General features: G+C 38.8%; 1 protein-coding gene across 11 annotated transcripts in view; it reads right to left on the minus strand.

Annotated features, from left to right (window-relative positions):
• The window catches only part of tmem229b (transmembrane protein 229B), a 52090-nt gene that overhangs the window by 23182 nt on the left and 12158 nt on the right, over positions 1–16750 (minus strand). For 3 of the 11 annotated variants that reach the window (XM_018096309.2, XM_031890540.1, XM_018096307.2), the window contains exons 1-2: positions 8698–8795; positions 8122–8380 (exon numbers count right to left, since the gene is read on the minus strand). The gene's annotated coding sequence lies outside the window, so the exon portion shown is untranslated. The other 8 variants (NM_001244947.1, XM_018096303.2, XM_012968608.3 and 5 more) reach the window with 8 other exon arrangements.

A 16750-nucleotide genomic window follows, 5' to 3' on the forward strand; every position in this document is an offset into this window, starting at 1 on the left:
AGAAAGACATAAGACTATGTTGCAACAAATGCTACTTCAAATATGATTTTATTAAAAAAAAAGGTAAAGCAAATGACAGTGTGTAAATGACAAATACTGAAGTTGTTTCTGTTAGTTCATGACTGGAACTCCCTGCATTCTTGCATCCTTAGCTACATTAGTGAGGGTTCAACCTATGGCACTTTAATTAGAGATTAATTAGAGAAACCAGTGGGCCATTTTCTAGGCCAACAGAACAGGCCTACAAGAAGCAGTGCTACTGGAGACAATTTTGGTAGCTGAGCTAAAAAGGCATCATCAGTCACGTGACACCCAAAGACCACCAAACAATGCTTGTAGCTAAAGCTCAATATCAGCTGGAGGGATGTGGACTGGATATTCTACATAAAGGCAATTTAAAAAACAAGCAGTAAGTCTTACTTTATTTCCTCCTTAAATTGTCACAGTGTCAGGTGGTCTTGCTGGCAAGCATTTGTTTTGCACAACTGCTTCTGGCTCACCTCTGTATCCATCACTGTAAGAAAGACATTCATATTAAGAAATGGACATCCAGAGAAATCAGCCTACAACTGCTCACATGAAATGAATTTTGGTCTGTAATGTGCCCGGTGAGCTGTGACACGTGGTCGTAATTCATTTCACTGCTTACAGACATGAGGGGTGGTGCATTTTTTCCCCCCACCAGCAGGGTAAAAACAGCATATGTGATATAGTCCTAAAGTATTAACAGTAGCTGAAGGAAAGGGACTACTTCCCTTTAAATCAGCACAACTTTCACCCTTTTACTTGCAATCAAGACCCAGCTGCAATTTGACATGCACCCAATGTTCTGTCTTAATACTTCAAGAAAGGAGGAGTATCAGGTCTATGAAGTATCACTAACAGGAGTCATGATGGGGCTTAAAAAGCTCTGCTAAGCAGGTTCTTCCATCCAGATGTCATGGAAGCATACAGCAACAGGGAGAGTGCTATCTTACTAAACATTTTCATTTCAATCCTAAGTCTCATGGAAAGCTTCTAAGTTGTAAGCCTCAGTTAGAAGAACGATAATACTAATATCTCCAAAACACCTGAATGACAAAGAAAAGTAGAAAACTATATAGCTAACATTCTCAGAAGTCTGGGAAAAACACTGCTAGTAAAGCCATTGCTTCTATTGTCCGCAGAGATGACAACTCAGCTATAAAGATGTTATTCTCAGATGATACCTAGACATATTTTCTATCTCCCAAGCATAATGTTCCTGATTTAAAGGCTGAGGGCTGTTTTTAATTCTTTTTTTTTTATGTTAAGAATGGTTATTGGACAGCATTTACTAGCCCAGAAGGTAAAATCAAAAGCAGCCTGTGGGAACATTGACTAAATTGAAGTATTCACTTAAGGCAGACCACAGTATTAGCCTTCGGTGTACTTCAAGGTACTTTAGATACAGCTTTTCACAAAAACTATATTTTTTTTTGTTAAAGTTGCATCAGTTTTATGATTCCCAAAATCAATGATAAGGATGACACAAACTTACAAAAGCACCTTATTTTAACTGTGGCAGTCACCAAAATGTCCATTCCCCTCTAATAAATCAGTGACATAAGTATGTTTTCTGCTTGCTGTTCCCCTATGTAAGTTGCAGCAACCTGACTTTATAGGACTCCATCCCTATTGCTATTAACAACCGTATTTGTGCAAATTAACACCTGGATTCATAAGTGGCCCTTGAATCTTCTAACTTCTATACGGATACAGAAGTCTGTGTAGTATGAAGTCTGTGAAGTATGATCCAATAGTTTATTTTAATTTACAAAACATTACAACTTTGTTGTTATATTGAGATAAACAATCAAATCCAATTAAAGTTAACCTTTTACAGGTCCATAAAAGCTAACCAATGCGTATATTGAAAGGCCTGCACCACGTATATCTGGAAGAAACTAAGCCAGATATCTACTTGACAGGTTTAAAAAAAAAAAGAAAATAACATTGCGTCTCCTTATACAGGTATGGAACCTGATATCCAGAAAGTTGGGACCTGGGGTTTTCTGGATAAGGGATCATTCCATAATTTGGATCTCCATACCTTAAGCCTTCTAAAAAATCATTTAAACCTTAATTAAACCCAATAGGATTGTTTTGCCTTCAATAAGCATTCATTATATGCTAGTTGGGATCAAGTACACGGTACTTTTCTAGTATTACAGAGAAAAAAAATAATATATTTAAAAATGGGCAATTAATTTTCTGTAGTTCAGAACTTTCTGGATAACGGGCTTCCGGATAATGGATCCCACACAAGTATGCATTGTATGATCCAACTTTGGCCCAGTGCATGGGTGCTCAAAAAGGGTAAAGTTTCACTTGTTTAAAAGGGCCACCAAATCAGTGGATCTCTGCTTGATCTCAGACTCTGGACTTTCACATCACTTCAGTAGAAGTTGGTGGAGCAAGAGGACTTTAACGATGTCTGATTAACACTTCACTTTCTTTGCAGATATTATGGGGCTGATTTATGAACACAGGTACTGAAGTGCACAAATGCTGTAGTCACTGTAAATGGTCAGCTGTACAGTATAGGAAACTGGTTCCATCGCAAATGGAACCATGACTACTGTGTTAGATCTTTGAGTTAATACACATTATTTTTAAAAGCTCCCCCCATAAAACTTGGAAATTCCAAAAACGAATTAGCGTATGGCTCATATTTATGATATACTCCTTCATGACATCAAAGACTGCATGACTCGAACTGGATGCCCTAAGACAGAAAGAAAATGGAATAGGTGCTCCCACCCAGTGTTAACAAAGATTACATAAACGTGGACAGAAGGAAATATAATTTAATTCAATCACAGACAAAACTGTAAATGTCACACAAAATCCTTTACATTTTTATTAAGTCCATAAAGAAAAATGTCTCTAAATCCCTAACAAGCTTGCTATCCACTGCATCAAGAAGTCATTTCTGCACACAACCTACTTTTATTTCAAGTAATACTGACAGATTCCTATAACCCAAGACCAGTGCTGCAGTTTGTTTAAAAAGACAAATGCAATGACACATCTGTAGTAGGAATGTCAGTATCACTTTAACTAAGCATTCCAGTACTTCTGTCCGGAATATTGTTCTATAAACAAAATCTTTAGATCCAAAAAGTGCCCTTTGATTTAGTAATTTTTTTAGCCCGTGATATGTTTTGGACATAATTATTATGTCCACAATCAAATGCACCTGGAAGTCCACAGCTGCTGAATTCAGGCTTACAAGGAATCTAACAGCAGATGGTTCATTGACATGAGCAAGGGATGATCTGCTTACAAAAGCTTTGGCCAGACATATTCTAAGAGGGGGATGTTGTCACTGTTGATTATGGCAGGGAAAAAAACTGTGTAAATGGATCATCTATTACCTGTAAATGGGCAAAGTATCCCTTTTGTCTTATTTAAAGCCAAGGTTCGTGTGAAAATTAGCTTTTAATACCTTGTAAACAAAAGCTCATAACCAGATTCAATGGACATTCACAGAATTTCATTCTCATTTCTTTTTGGTATGCCTTCAGAAGTGCAAGGAGCCCCCTTTGACACAAGTACCTTTAAAAATAGGAATTTTTTGCGCAACTGACTGCAGGTAAATTGGCAGCCCGCAAAGTAAATGACGCCTTATGTGTGCAGAAAGGCAGGCCCAAATAAGTACAGCCAGCTGGACTTGCTACAAGATGCTGTGTGCCACAGCTTAGAGTGAACATTGGATGTATTGCTACTTTGGTGGATGAGAGAAACCCAGAACAGCCTCAGGGTAATCTCTTCACCAATATTTGCAACTTTATGAGGTTTGTAACCTATAATCCCTTCGCTTCTTACTAGCCTACTGGCATGCAAAGAACATAAGAACTTTTAATATCCATTACTGGAACTTTACTTACTGCCCGTTGCATTTGGCCAGCAAGTTCCCTTCAGCCTTTATGCTGGGAAGTGGTAGCACATTAGTTTGTTTCTTACCACTGTGTAAAGGGCAATGGGGCCTGTCATAACATTTCTCTGATTCTCTTTCTTCCAATCCTTAAGGCTTTGTTATGAGGGATGTAATAAAATACTTATGTGTGCAATGGATCCATCAATTAACGGCATACAGGGCTTGACATCCAGATACTGCAAAATGGTGAAAGGAGTCAGGTATGACCTTTTTGCTATTTGGATAAGATGCTAAAGACTGACATAGTTAAAAGGTAAAAACCCCAAATTTACATTTATTGGGGCTATAAGTAAATCCATATATATACTATATTTTATTTAATTTGGAAGTTCCCATAGTAGTGCTTCCATATTATTAGGGACTGTAATTGGTTGGATACAAAATAGAAAATTAGCCACTACTTATTTAGCCCAAACAGTGTTTTCTGAGAAAGTCTGGAATCTCCACAGCTGACAGCAGATAATTGCGAAATCACAATTTTATATTACTACGTCTCTTTTTTTAAATGGTCTCAGTTTAGGCCAAGGTGTCTAGTTATCATGTTTCCAACTTTATACAGACAATAGAGGCAAGATCAGCTGTGATATACCAGTGGGCTTCCTTCCTTCACCTAAATTTTTCATTCTTGTGGGTCTTTGTATCCTACTTTGATGAGGAATACCATGAGGCTCAAAAGTGGACCCAATGCTCAAGAATTGCATCATCGTCAGGTAATGATAAAATTAAATATAGACAGGTGGGCTCATTTACGTTCCTAAGTGTTGTTGCAATTCCCCACAACTTCCTCAGCTATTGTGCATGAAACCACTTCAAGTGCTTGTGTCAAAATGTGCTCCTTGCTTTCTGTATACAGGTATGTGATCTATTATCCAGACTTGATTTTTTTTTTAATGTGGACCTTATGTCCACTAAAAATAATTTAAACATGAATCAAACCCAATAGGATTGTTTTGCCTCCAATAAGGATTCATTATATCTTAGTTGGGATCAAGTACAAGGTACTGTTTTATTATTACAGAGAAAAAGGAAATCATGTTTTAAAATTTGAATGATTTGCTTGTAATGGAGTCTATGGGAGATGGCCTTTCCATAATTCAGATCAGGTCCCATACCTGTAGTTGCACTCTGTGCCATTATGTACTTACTGCCTTCCATTCCGAAGTGAGCGCTGCTGCACCTATTAAAGCAGGGACACCCTAAAGCTACCACCCCCTTTTAATCAGGTGGCAGTTACAGGATTCCTTTTGTGTCCAACATCAACAGGAGCAGCACACTTGCGGACGCAGACATCACACACACGCCAAACACCAGAAATGACGCCATACGTACTTCTGTGAAATTGCAGCTGAATTGAAATGAAATACATGCACAGTCGCATTCATTTATGTGAATTGTGTGCAACTGCTGTGGCCGCAGTACAACTGTGCCAAGAATATCGACCCCCCATGACCCAAATGGCCATGACCAGCGATTGTGCACAAATTGCACTTTGCTCACCGTGGTGGCAGATATACACGTGCCCTAGGGTGTTAGAGCACATCTGACCACTTGGAACAAGCTACATGATTGTTTAAAATGCTCACAATTTTCCTGAAACACTTCTGCTTGGTTTCAGCAACATTTGGGTATAAGAAAATATAGTCTGTCAGAATGTGGTTTGCCTATAACCTATATGTATCTTGGCTGGGAAATGGGCTGTGAGAGGAACCATTTATACCCATGGATGGTTTCTATCCCTTTAGGTGGATACACACAGCATAAAAACCAGTGTATTCTGCAGCTCACATCTAAGGTAATTTCTAAGTAACCGTGCAACATAAAGCCCTTAAATGTAACTGGTTTTAAAGGAATAATTGATAAAACATAAATTGTGCAAACATGGTAGCATTCCCCTTCATGTAAAATACATTTTAAATTGCAACCAGGAAAGAAGCATAAGATAAAGGCAAAACATTAAAAAAACAAAAACAAGGAATGAAGACCAGCTGACAAGTTGTTGAAAATAGGGCATTCTATAACATGTTAAACCTTAACGTATAGGTGAACTATCACTCACAAGATCCACTCTTTACTTTGCAGTTTAGTCCTATTTCCTGTTTAAGGCTCATTACAACATATTTGCAAGCAGTAACTTTTAACCTTTGCACTTGAAACTTTCCCATTACTCATTGACAGTTGTTGCACCTTACAAATGTGTTTATGTTATCTGTACTTAAACAGGTTTACTATGCGACTGTTACACTATGGTATTTCATTAATATATGGATCGGCTGAGCATTCTGGGTACTGCAGTTTGTTAAGCAGTAATGATTACAATATAATCATTGTAAAGGAATCAGTAAAAGTTTCTGTTGCCATTGCTCTCTCTTCACTAAAAATCAGCAAAAACCTGTTTTAAAAAGATGGAAATTTGTCTCTCACTGTGCTTCATGGCAGGAGTGGCCCTCATTATATTCTGATTCTATGGTTCCGGGTCCTTTTTTTTTTTTTTTTTAATAAAAAGGCAGCTTGTGTGACATAGATAATAAAAACACTTGGAACCACAGAATCTATCGTGATTTGATACTATGCTAACATGAGGAACTGTTTGATATTTCTTTTTTTGGTTGGCAGTTATGACTACTGAATGATTCTCTATTTTTTGGCTATGAATATACATGGGTGTTTTTTAATAAGACACAGGTTTGAGTGCGCCTAGGGGCTAATACTCGCAAGAGTCTGTTCCTGCATGCCCCTGCGGGGGATCCTTCCAGTGTTCCACCGCAGGGGAATGCAGGAACAGACGCAGCCCATTCTTCACTATTGTACTGTACTCACACAGGCGCATATAAGCGCAGAACGCAGGTGAGAGTCAACATGCTGCTTTCTACCTGTGTTTGGCGCTTCCATACACCTGTGTAAGTACAGATAGGGAGGAAAGGGCTGCGGTGGAATTCAGGGGAATGCAGGGCAAAACACCCGTCTGTACGAGCCCTAAACGCATTAGCTAACCATTCCATTATGTTATGCCTAATTCATACTCATGAGTGTTCAGATTTGGGTTTCATTGTGACCAGCTGCATTTTCTTGCACTTTATGCATGTTCAAAAGTCAATAGAAAAAAATAAAGTTGCCTTTGGAACTCCCAAAAACACGTTACAAAGTGCCAAATATAGGCTTTGCAATGAGTGTGTTTTTAAACACACACAAAAAAATCTGTCAGCAACAGTCCTTACTGAACATTATTTTGTAGGTATAGTTTCATTAGTAAGGTTCTCCTAATTATATTTTTTAGGTTAACAAAACATTTGCTATGCTTAACATAAAACTATTCACAAAACATATAACCCAAATAAAAGGTTTGATTAAAAAAAATAAAGGTTACAAAATATATCTAGTCCAACAGTTATGTCCAGTGACCAGGCCATCATTTCTTTCTCTGTCTGAAAGCCCTATGTAGGAGCAAATCCCAATACATTTCCCCTATTCTCCGGCATTTAACATAAAACCCACTGCAGAGTGATGGTGGGGAGGGCTACATCACCTATTGAATTTTTTCTCCGCTACTCTGCAGCGTCGTACCCCTCTCTGTTCTGTAAGCCCTTTAAAGGGTTTGATTTCACCATGAATAGCCTCAGTGCAGCATCCTTTATCTGTGTAACAATGGGCTCTGTATTACAAGGAAATAAAGAAGAGTTCCTCGGTTCAGTGTTTCCTGTATTGCTACGGCAGAACCCTGCACCAGAGTGTGTGCGGCTGCTAAAGCTTCCCTAGGCATCCGGCAGCAGCACATCCTCACTAGCACTGCAGTCCTCTGCACACAGCCGCAGTGCCTGCCAGCCTTTCACTGAGGCTCCCTCACATTTCTTGCAGTAAGTATAAACAGCTCAGTTGTTTACCCTTTTCATTTCCTAGGGCCACATTGATGCTTTGATATTCTTTACACTTTGTGTGTCAATAGAATTGGCCCTGTTCCCTGATACAATACATTCCCATGCAAGGCAGCACAGACATCATCCCCCTCCCCTTCCCTTGTACTTCTCCCTGCCTCTTCCTCTTTATATGTGTTTAAAAGCAAGAGCCGTAACACAAGCTGCTTACCGACGGCTTTAGAAAACGCACCGCTACACATCCGGCATCATCACATAACCGTGCACCTTGCAGCATAAGAGTGCACCTACCTCAGTGCAGGGACATGGTGGGGGCTGTCGGTGGATGTGGCTCCGCTTTGTATTCTCTCCCTCTCTGGTATGGCAGGTACTGTACTGTAGATTAAATCAGCCTGCCACCCATTTTATACATGCAGTCCATCTGCACATGCTCTCTAGTGATAAGTCGCTTCCCTTTATTAACTCCTCTGCTGCTGTAGCTGTCTCATGTCTGTAGTGGAGGTGCCCTTTTCTCGTCAGCAGTGCATCCTTGCCTCAGATGCTTTCTCTGCTTTTTAACAAAAAAGAAATGCAGAAAGTGACAGCGAATTATTTGTTGCGGAAGGAGGATCCCTCTAAGTTACGGTGGCCACCTGAGCCGCTAGTTCATCAGCCTAATACTTTAGCCAGCACTGTATAAAAAAAAAATAAATCACTAGCAATATAAGTGCCGGTAAAATTGTACCTGCAATATTCACAGCAATGCTATGCCTGTTTGGGAAAATAAGGAGCAATCAGATGGGGCACAGTGTAAATCATATATACAAAGCATCCTAAGCTTTAAAAAAACACATATTGGCTATCCTATAGGTGGGTATTCTGACTTACTTAGAGCTAGTTGCAGTGTGTCTGTGTGAAAGTGCCACAGTGAGTAAGAAGACAACAGATGATCAGAGCGAATTGGCGGATTATCAGTGTGGGCTAGTCTATGGCTTGTATCTGCAGGACATACTATTAATGCTAATGAGTCTAGCAGGGGGTGGGGGATGGGGCTTCCTCTCCCCCCTAATTTTAATGAAATCAATTGCTGCTTGGAAATCTGCCCCTGCTCTTGAAGAAGAAAAAGCATCAGGACAGTTAACTGTTTGTGTCACTCTTTGCTGTGTACAATAAACCGTTCCCATTCCACATCCATGACTGTAACCAGTAGAGTAGCTAGATGCTACTGTGTCCCACATCAAAATCATTTTGGGGCCCCAGGAAACTTTTGAAATAAGACATTTCTCATATATACATATACTAACACTGGTTATCAGTATGTACCCCCCTGATCTTTCTTTTGCCTGGTGGAACTGTTACAATTAGGCATACAAGAAAAAAAAAATATAATAAAGCACAACACTTTGTTTTTGGCCAAAAAAGCAAATTAGTACATTGCTAGTTTTAATAACATTAGGCAATTTTATCAGTGCCATACAAAAAGTTACTGTCTACAAAGGCTTCGGCCTGTAACCTGCTGGACTGTTGGAACGTTGGCAAGCAAACGCTGGCTATCAGTGCAGCTGAAACAGCATCTGTTTGGACTATTCTTTGCCAGCGTGTTTCTGATTTTGCATGTGTAAAGTAGTAAGTAAATAATACATAAGTAAATAATCCCTTATGTGCTGTTCTTTATAATTAACACATTGAAAAAGTGTTGGCTCAAAATTAGTGATGTCTAATTTGATTGCATGGTCTATAATAACCCAGAAAATGCCACACAGATCTCCTTCATCAGTGTAAGCTGGTCTCGTCCTCATCTACCACTATTAGTGTTACCACTAACCTATGGCTCATCAAAGGATGAGTCACTTACTGACCCAGATAGTAGGTACTCTGAATAATACCATAAAACGTTCTACAGCCTCAACAGAAAAAATAAATGAGAAATATTTGCAGAACATTAAGAATGCATTTCGAGGAATGTAATATAGGTCACTAACTGGAAAAATGTTTGCAATGCAAAAGCATATTCACATTGTGAACAATTCTGCCTTTGCGTCAATGTACTATACCTTTTGCGAAGTAGGAAAGAACACTGTGCACTGGTGCAAGCAATCATGTAATAAAATGTCTTAACGAGAAAGTTGTTATTTTCGTGCTAACAATTGCACCCTCTTCTAGCACGTCTTAAATACTTGCAATGCACAATTAAAATTCACAATTCAATAATAGTCGACAGACGACGTTTATTATATTGCCCCCTTTGACTCAAATCCTTCAGATTACTCATGCCAAACTGGCATGGGTATATATCATACTTCTGTTTGGTGAAAAGCTGTAATAAAGTGGCTGAGGGTTAGCTAAAGCTATGACTACTGTGAAGACTGCTATTTTGCGTTATCTACAGACCAAATGTTTAACAAAAGGGAAATCCCCAGAAGAGCCCCAATTAAGTATAGTGTACTATACTTAATTGGCACAAATAATGGAAACAACATGCTACAATGAGGATATAAAGTAGAACTAGAAAGGGAAGTTTGAGAACAAACTTCATGTTAGTTAGAAAAACGTGAAGTCACTGAATTACACTATACTTACTTGGCACAAATAATGCTAAAACATGCTAAAAAGAGGATATGAAGTAGAACTAGAAAGGGAAGTTTGAAAACAAACTTCATGTTGGTTAGAAAAACATGAAGTCACTGAATGAAATCTGATTGGCTGTGTTGGCTCCACCCAGTTTTTCTAATCTTGGACCACAGTTATATAGTAAAAAACACTGTGCAAAGTTTAGGGATCCTGGTTTTACTAGTGTCTGAATGGCAGCAATTTAAATTTCCCCACTGAAAGTCAACGATTGGCAGTTGGTGCCTCCACCCCCTTTTTCTAACCTGGAACTGCAGTTACCCAGTGACTAACTCTGCAAAGTTTAGGGACCCTAGGATTAATAGTTAAAGAATGACAGCAGTTTAAATTTAAACCAATAAAAGTCAATAGGTGAATTATGGTTGGAGGGTGTGCCCACTTTTTCTAACCTTGAGTCAACGTCACGCAGTGACAAACTGTGCAAAGTTTGGGCACCCTGGTGTAAATAGTGTGAGAATGACAGCATTTTATATTTTTGAACTGCAGTCTCTCAGTGACCAACTCTGCAAATTTTGGGGACTCAGGCATAAAAATTGTGGGACTGACAGCATTTAACATTTCACCATTGAAAGTAAATAGATGAGATGTAATTGGCTGTTGGTGGCTCCGCCAATTTATATAACTTTGAAAAGTTTAACAACACTCAAATTAGTACTTAAATAATACCATCAGTTTAAATATAAACCAATTAAATTTAATGGGTGGAAATGGATTGGCTGTTGGTGGCTCCACCCACTTTCTCTAACCTTTAACCTTAGTCCCCCAGTGACTAACTGTGGAAAGTTTGGGAAAACTGGCATTAAACATTTGGCAGCAGTTAAAATTTCCCCACTGAAAACAATTAAAGAAATGTGATTGGCTGTTGGCTCCACCCACTTTTTTAACCTTGAATACGTAGTCACCCAGTGGCTGACTGCAAAATTTTGGAATCCTGGCATAAATAGTGTGAGAAAGGCAGCAGTTTAAATATAAACCAATGAAATTCAATTGGCGAAATCTGATTCGCTGGTGGTGGCTCTGCTTACTTTTTCTAACCTTTAACCTTAGTCCCCCAGTGGCCAACTGTAAAAAGTTTGGGGACACTGGCATTAAGAGTGTGAGAATGGCAGCACTTTAAATTTCCCCATTAAAATCAATTAAATAAATTTGACTGGCTGTATGTGGCTCCACCCACTTTTTTCAAACCTTGAATTATTGTTGCACAGTGACTAAGTTTGGGGACCCTGGTGAAAATAGTATAAGAATGGCAGCATTTTAAACGGAAACAAAAAAAGAAATTGATTGGTGAAATCTGATTGGCTGTTGGTGGCTCCACCCACTTTTTCAACTGTAAAAATGCAGTCCCCTAGTGACCAACTGTGAAGAATTTGGGGAGCGTGGCGTCAATACTGTGAGAATGGTAGCAGGTTGAATTTCCCATTGAAAGTCAAAATCTTATTGGCTGTTCATAGCTCCACCCACTTTTGTGCATCCAACAAATATATTTTCATTCAGGCTGACCCCCATGACTATGTAATTCAAGTTTGGTGAGTGTGGCCTCAAAGCTGTAAGATTGGCAGCAGTTGTTGGCTCCTCCCACTTTGGGTCATCCAACAAATGGCGGTGTTTCATTCATGGGTGACCCCATGATTATGTTATTCAAGTTTAGGGGGTGTAGCTTCAAAGAGTGGCAGCAGTTTGAAAATCTTCCCTGGAAAAATTGGGGTGTTTAGAGGGGCACCACAAAAAGACAGGGGGTGGGGCCGATTAGAAATGCATCAAACTGCTCCACTATAGGATGACAAAGTGTGGAGAGTTTGGGTGTTGTGCTCCTAAAACTGTAGGAGGAGTAGCAAAATGGGGGGGGGGGTGCTAAGAAGAAGAAGAAGCGGAAGAATAAGCTGAAGTGTAAGAACAGTATGTTGGGTTTTTTCAAACCAACATAACTAATATGGCTTCTGTTGCTGATGTTTAAAGAACAGCGAGAAGATCAACTTTATGTTTTCTTATTGCCTTTTGTACCCAACCATTGTCCTAGCTTCTTCCGTTCCTCCCTGTGTGTACTATCTACATTAAGCGTTGAGTATCCTTGTCCCACTTTATAAATAAAGTTATACTTACTAACAAAATAAAATATGTATTTACATGGGTGGAGCACACACGTCCTCTGGTTGTTACATGGCATTGTCACAACACATGGGCTGGCCGAGGCCCTCGTTTTTAATTCCAACCTGGATGCTATTTCCAAGGAGCTTTTATAATTTCTTCCCCTGATTGTGTGGGTTTTCTTCCACTCTCCAAAAAACTACATCTCAATAAAGTAAATGTGTGTGTGTGTAAATATAACGGACACGTTAGAATGCAAGCTAATGTTGATACTATTGAAATATCATATATACTGACATTAATGCACCAGCCTAAAGTTTCAGAATCTCTATAACAGTAATGATCTGCCACTTATTTGGACTTAGATATTCTATATATATATATGAAGTATATTGTGAGTGGGTCCATAAGTTCAGGTAACAGATGGCAGCACAGAGTATGTGCAGGGAATCAGCAGAAAAGAAGATGGGGAGCTACTGGGGCATCTTTGGGGGCACAGATCTTCCCTGCTAAAGAGCAGCGGTCCCCTTGGACTGGTACAGAATCTCAAAGCATAAATGTCCAGTACTTCTAGCCTACCTCTTTGTAAGCTTTAGTTCTCCTCTAACTAAGGACGATTGATCTTAATTATTTCTATTTTATTTATACTTGCTATTTAGCAAGAAAAGCAAAGAGTAAAACTGCACAGTAAACAACAGTCACAGGAGTTTTAGTTCACTGTCATAACAATTTTACACATACCTCAGACAGCCAAGGCTGTAAAGTGCCATCTGATGATAAGGACCACAAAAATATAACTTATTTAAATATCATATAACCACAACTGATATTTGTGAGAGGTTGAGTAGGAGGAAAAATGCAAACAAAAATCCTATCAATCTGTCTTCAGTTAGAAAGTAGGTAGGGTTATTTCCCATGTTTCCTATCTCTGATAACTTTTTTCCTATTCATAACGTTGGAAAAATCAATTTTACCAACAAGTACAGTAAAATACCAGCCAGGTGGCCAAGTTAGTAGCAGGTCAAACTACATATTAATTAAGCAGGTGTACGAATATGATATAGATGAAACCCCTTATGATGAAAGGATAGCTATCATATCTCTAGCTAATAACAATAAGATCATTGTCTGAGAGGTTGAATGGAAGGATATAGCAGTCTTATACTATGAATATTACAGTAACAAGATACTGAAACATTTGTTTGATATCCCCACCTGTCATAAACATTTGATCCTATTCAACATTTCAGCAAATAGTTATGGATCTCTTATAGAACACCGATCATGAATGAATGACTGCATGTAGTCATACATAGTAAGTGTACTAGGATCTACAAATATGAATATCAGTTTTGTCTGGAGCAAAAAGGGGACATGATTACATGATGTGCAATGGGGTTCACCTTGATGGACTTTGGATGGCTTTCAACCCAACCTTACTGTGCAAACACGTAAACAAAATATAACAAATCATTTTATTTCTAATTTTGATGCCAGAAATGAAGTGAAACCAACTATGGCAGAATATGTTGACTTTATTTCAATATGCAGGCATGTCCTATATTCAGGTGCTTCTAAACAACATGTACCTCCATATCACTTCCCCTCATATGTCTGGTTTAAGAACATATATCTAATGATGAGCAAATCTATTCCATTTTGCTTTGTCGAAAAATTTGTGAAATGCGACTATTTTTGGCACACGCAACTTTTTTTATTCACCCATGCCCATTTTGACGCAACTGCACTCAATTTGCCGTGACCATGCCTATTTTGACACAACCATACCTATCTTGACACAACCGTGCCCAGTTTGATGCAACCACAATTTTTTTGATACACCTGCAAATTTTCCATGGCGAATTTTGCAGCTGTTTCGTCAAAGAATTCACCAATGCTGAAATGTGGAATTTGACTGTGAATCCATGCCTCACAAAAAAATGTCCTCATTACTACATATATCTGTTGCTTTTTCCATCAAAATTGCATTATAAAATGAAAAGTCATTAACAGGAAATACATATTTTCTATTTCCATAGTGGCATAACATTACAGACATGCACAAGGTATTTCTACCTGCCATAGAATGCCCTTCACTGAGCTGCCCTCTGATCCTATCAAGTAAAGATTGCCATCTGGTGGCTGGAGCTTTTATGTTTTATCTCTTGATTTCTGGCCTTTTTTGAGTTCAAGAAACAATTATTTCTACGCTGTTGCTGAGCTAGAACTCCCCTTGGATCAAAAGGTTCAGCTTTTGAAGAGCCTAAGACTTGCCAGGATTTAGGCAACCCATGACACCAACATAGCAGCAATTACTATAAAACAGACATTAAGTAGCTTCAGCACTAACATACTGTAGAAACTGGTCGTCTAGCTATGTTCCCCTCAGAAACCCAAATGAAAATCCTCAACGTTCATACGTCACAGCAACAATTAAAACTGCTGGTTCCTGCTGACTTATCTACAGCAAATGAAGTTGCTCTGTTATTTATCTATTTGTGACTGTTTTCATATAGTGGCCCGATTATTCACTGTACTACATGTCTGGGGTTCAGATTATAATAAAAAAAGAGGTCAATAGAACTCAAATAATCTAAGGGCCACAAAAATTTCTTGGAGGGTGCAGTCCAGCAGACTCAAGGTAGACTGGTTGATTCTGTTTGGCACCACCTAAAGTACAAATGAGGCTGACTATACATCAGGCCACTTATCTCCAAGCAGTGGCTAACGAGCAACATAGGGACCAGAAAAAATGGTCCAAAATCCAAGAAAATGTAAAAATGAAGGAAATTTATTTAACATTATATTTTGGTGGGACCACAGTAAGTGTAAAATGCCAGAAAACTGGAGGAAATAGAATTTGAATAAAGTTTTCACACTAGTGCATCTTCCAATCACTATTTTTTGGGGAAGGGTTGTCTCCCAGCCATGGTAACCACAACGCCAATTGATTTTTTTAGGCAACAACTCCAGTCTTATGTGTTTTGGGTGCATCTGCCCTTACTAATAGGCATAGAGTATTAATTACTCAGGCCTTTAGGAATATAAGATAAATTACAACATATTTAGGCAATTTTCAGAAATGCTGTCAAAACTTTTGGAAAGCTTTGCCATTTGGTAGTTTGGGGTAGAAAGAAATATTCAGCCATTTTGGATTTGGCTGAACGAGTACTTTTCAAAAATATATGATTTTCAGGGGCCACCCTACATTTCTGCAGATTTTACCCCACATAAAACTGCCGTGAGTATGAAATAGGTAAAGGTAAGCAATGAAATTAGTATGCCACAAGGTATATTTTGGGGTCTCTAAGTGCCATGTGCTTTGATAAACCTATGTACAGTGGGCATCAAACTGTTCAGTAGACCTCTGGGGTTCATATTTAGGGTGTTTTATATGGTTAACTAATGACCTGTAGAAAATAAGATGCTGCATAGTGGAAGTATTGAGGTGATTTTTGGAAATGTCATCAAAACTGCCAAATTTAGGAAAGCTTTGCGGCATGGTACGGAGTGGCATGGAGTAGAAAGACATATATGCCCATTTTGAATTCAGGGGAATGTGTACTTTTGGAGCATAAGTTTTTGTAGCTTTATCACACATAAAATGATGTAAATGTGTTGATTTTGTAGGAGCTGAAATGACAAAAATGACCTTGGGACCCCTAAATGCCACATACTTAGGTAAACCTATACATATTGGGTATCAACTGTTCAGTGGACCCCTGGTGTTCAAACTAAGGGGCTGATTTACTAATCCATGAATCCGAATCCCGAATGGTAAAAAATCGGATTGGAAACGAACATTTTGCGATTTTTTCGTCACCGTCGCAACTTTTTTGTAGCCGTTACGACTTGCGCGAATTGTCGCGACTTTTGCATAGCCATTATGACTTTCGTGAACTGTCGCGACTTTTACATAGCCATTATGACTTTTGCGAATTGAACGACACTTCGCGAAAAAGTCGCAAAATACCGATCATTACGAAAAAAACGCATTCGGACACTTTTTGGACGTTCGTGGATTAGTAAATGTGCCCCTTAGGGTGTTATATCTTGATACCTAATGACATGTGGGAAATAAGATGCTGCAAAGTGGAGGCTGATTTTTGTGAGTCATTACAGTTGCCTACTTTAGGAAAGCTTTGCGTCTTGGTACTTTAGAGTAGAAAGACATGTATACCCCATTTTGAATTCAGGGTTTCTGGGGTAAGCGTACTTTTTTGTAGCT

This window comes from Xenopus tropicalis, chromosome 8, assembly GCF_000004195.4.
Source record: "Xenopus tropicalis strain Nigerian chromosome 8, UCB_Xtro_10.0, whole genome shotgun sequence".
NCBI lineage: Eukaryota > Metazoa > Chordata > Amphibia > Anura > Pipidae > Xenopus > Xenopus tropicalis.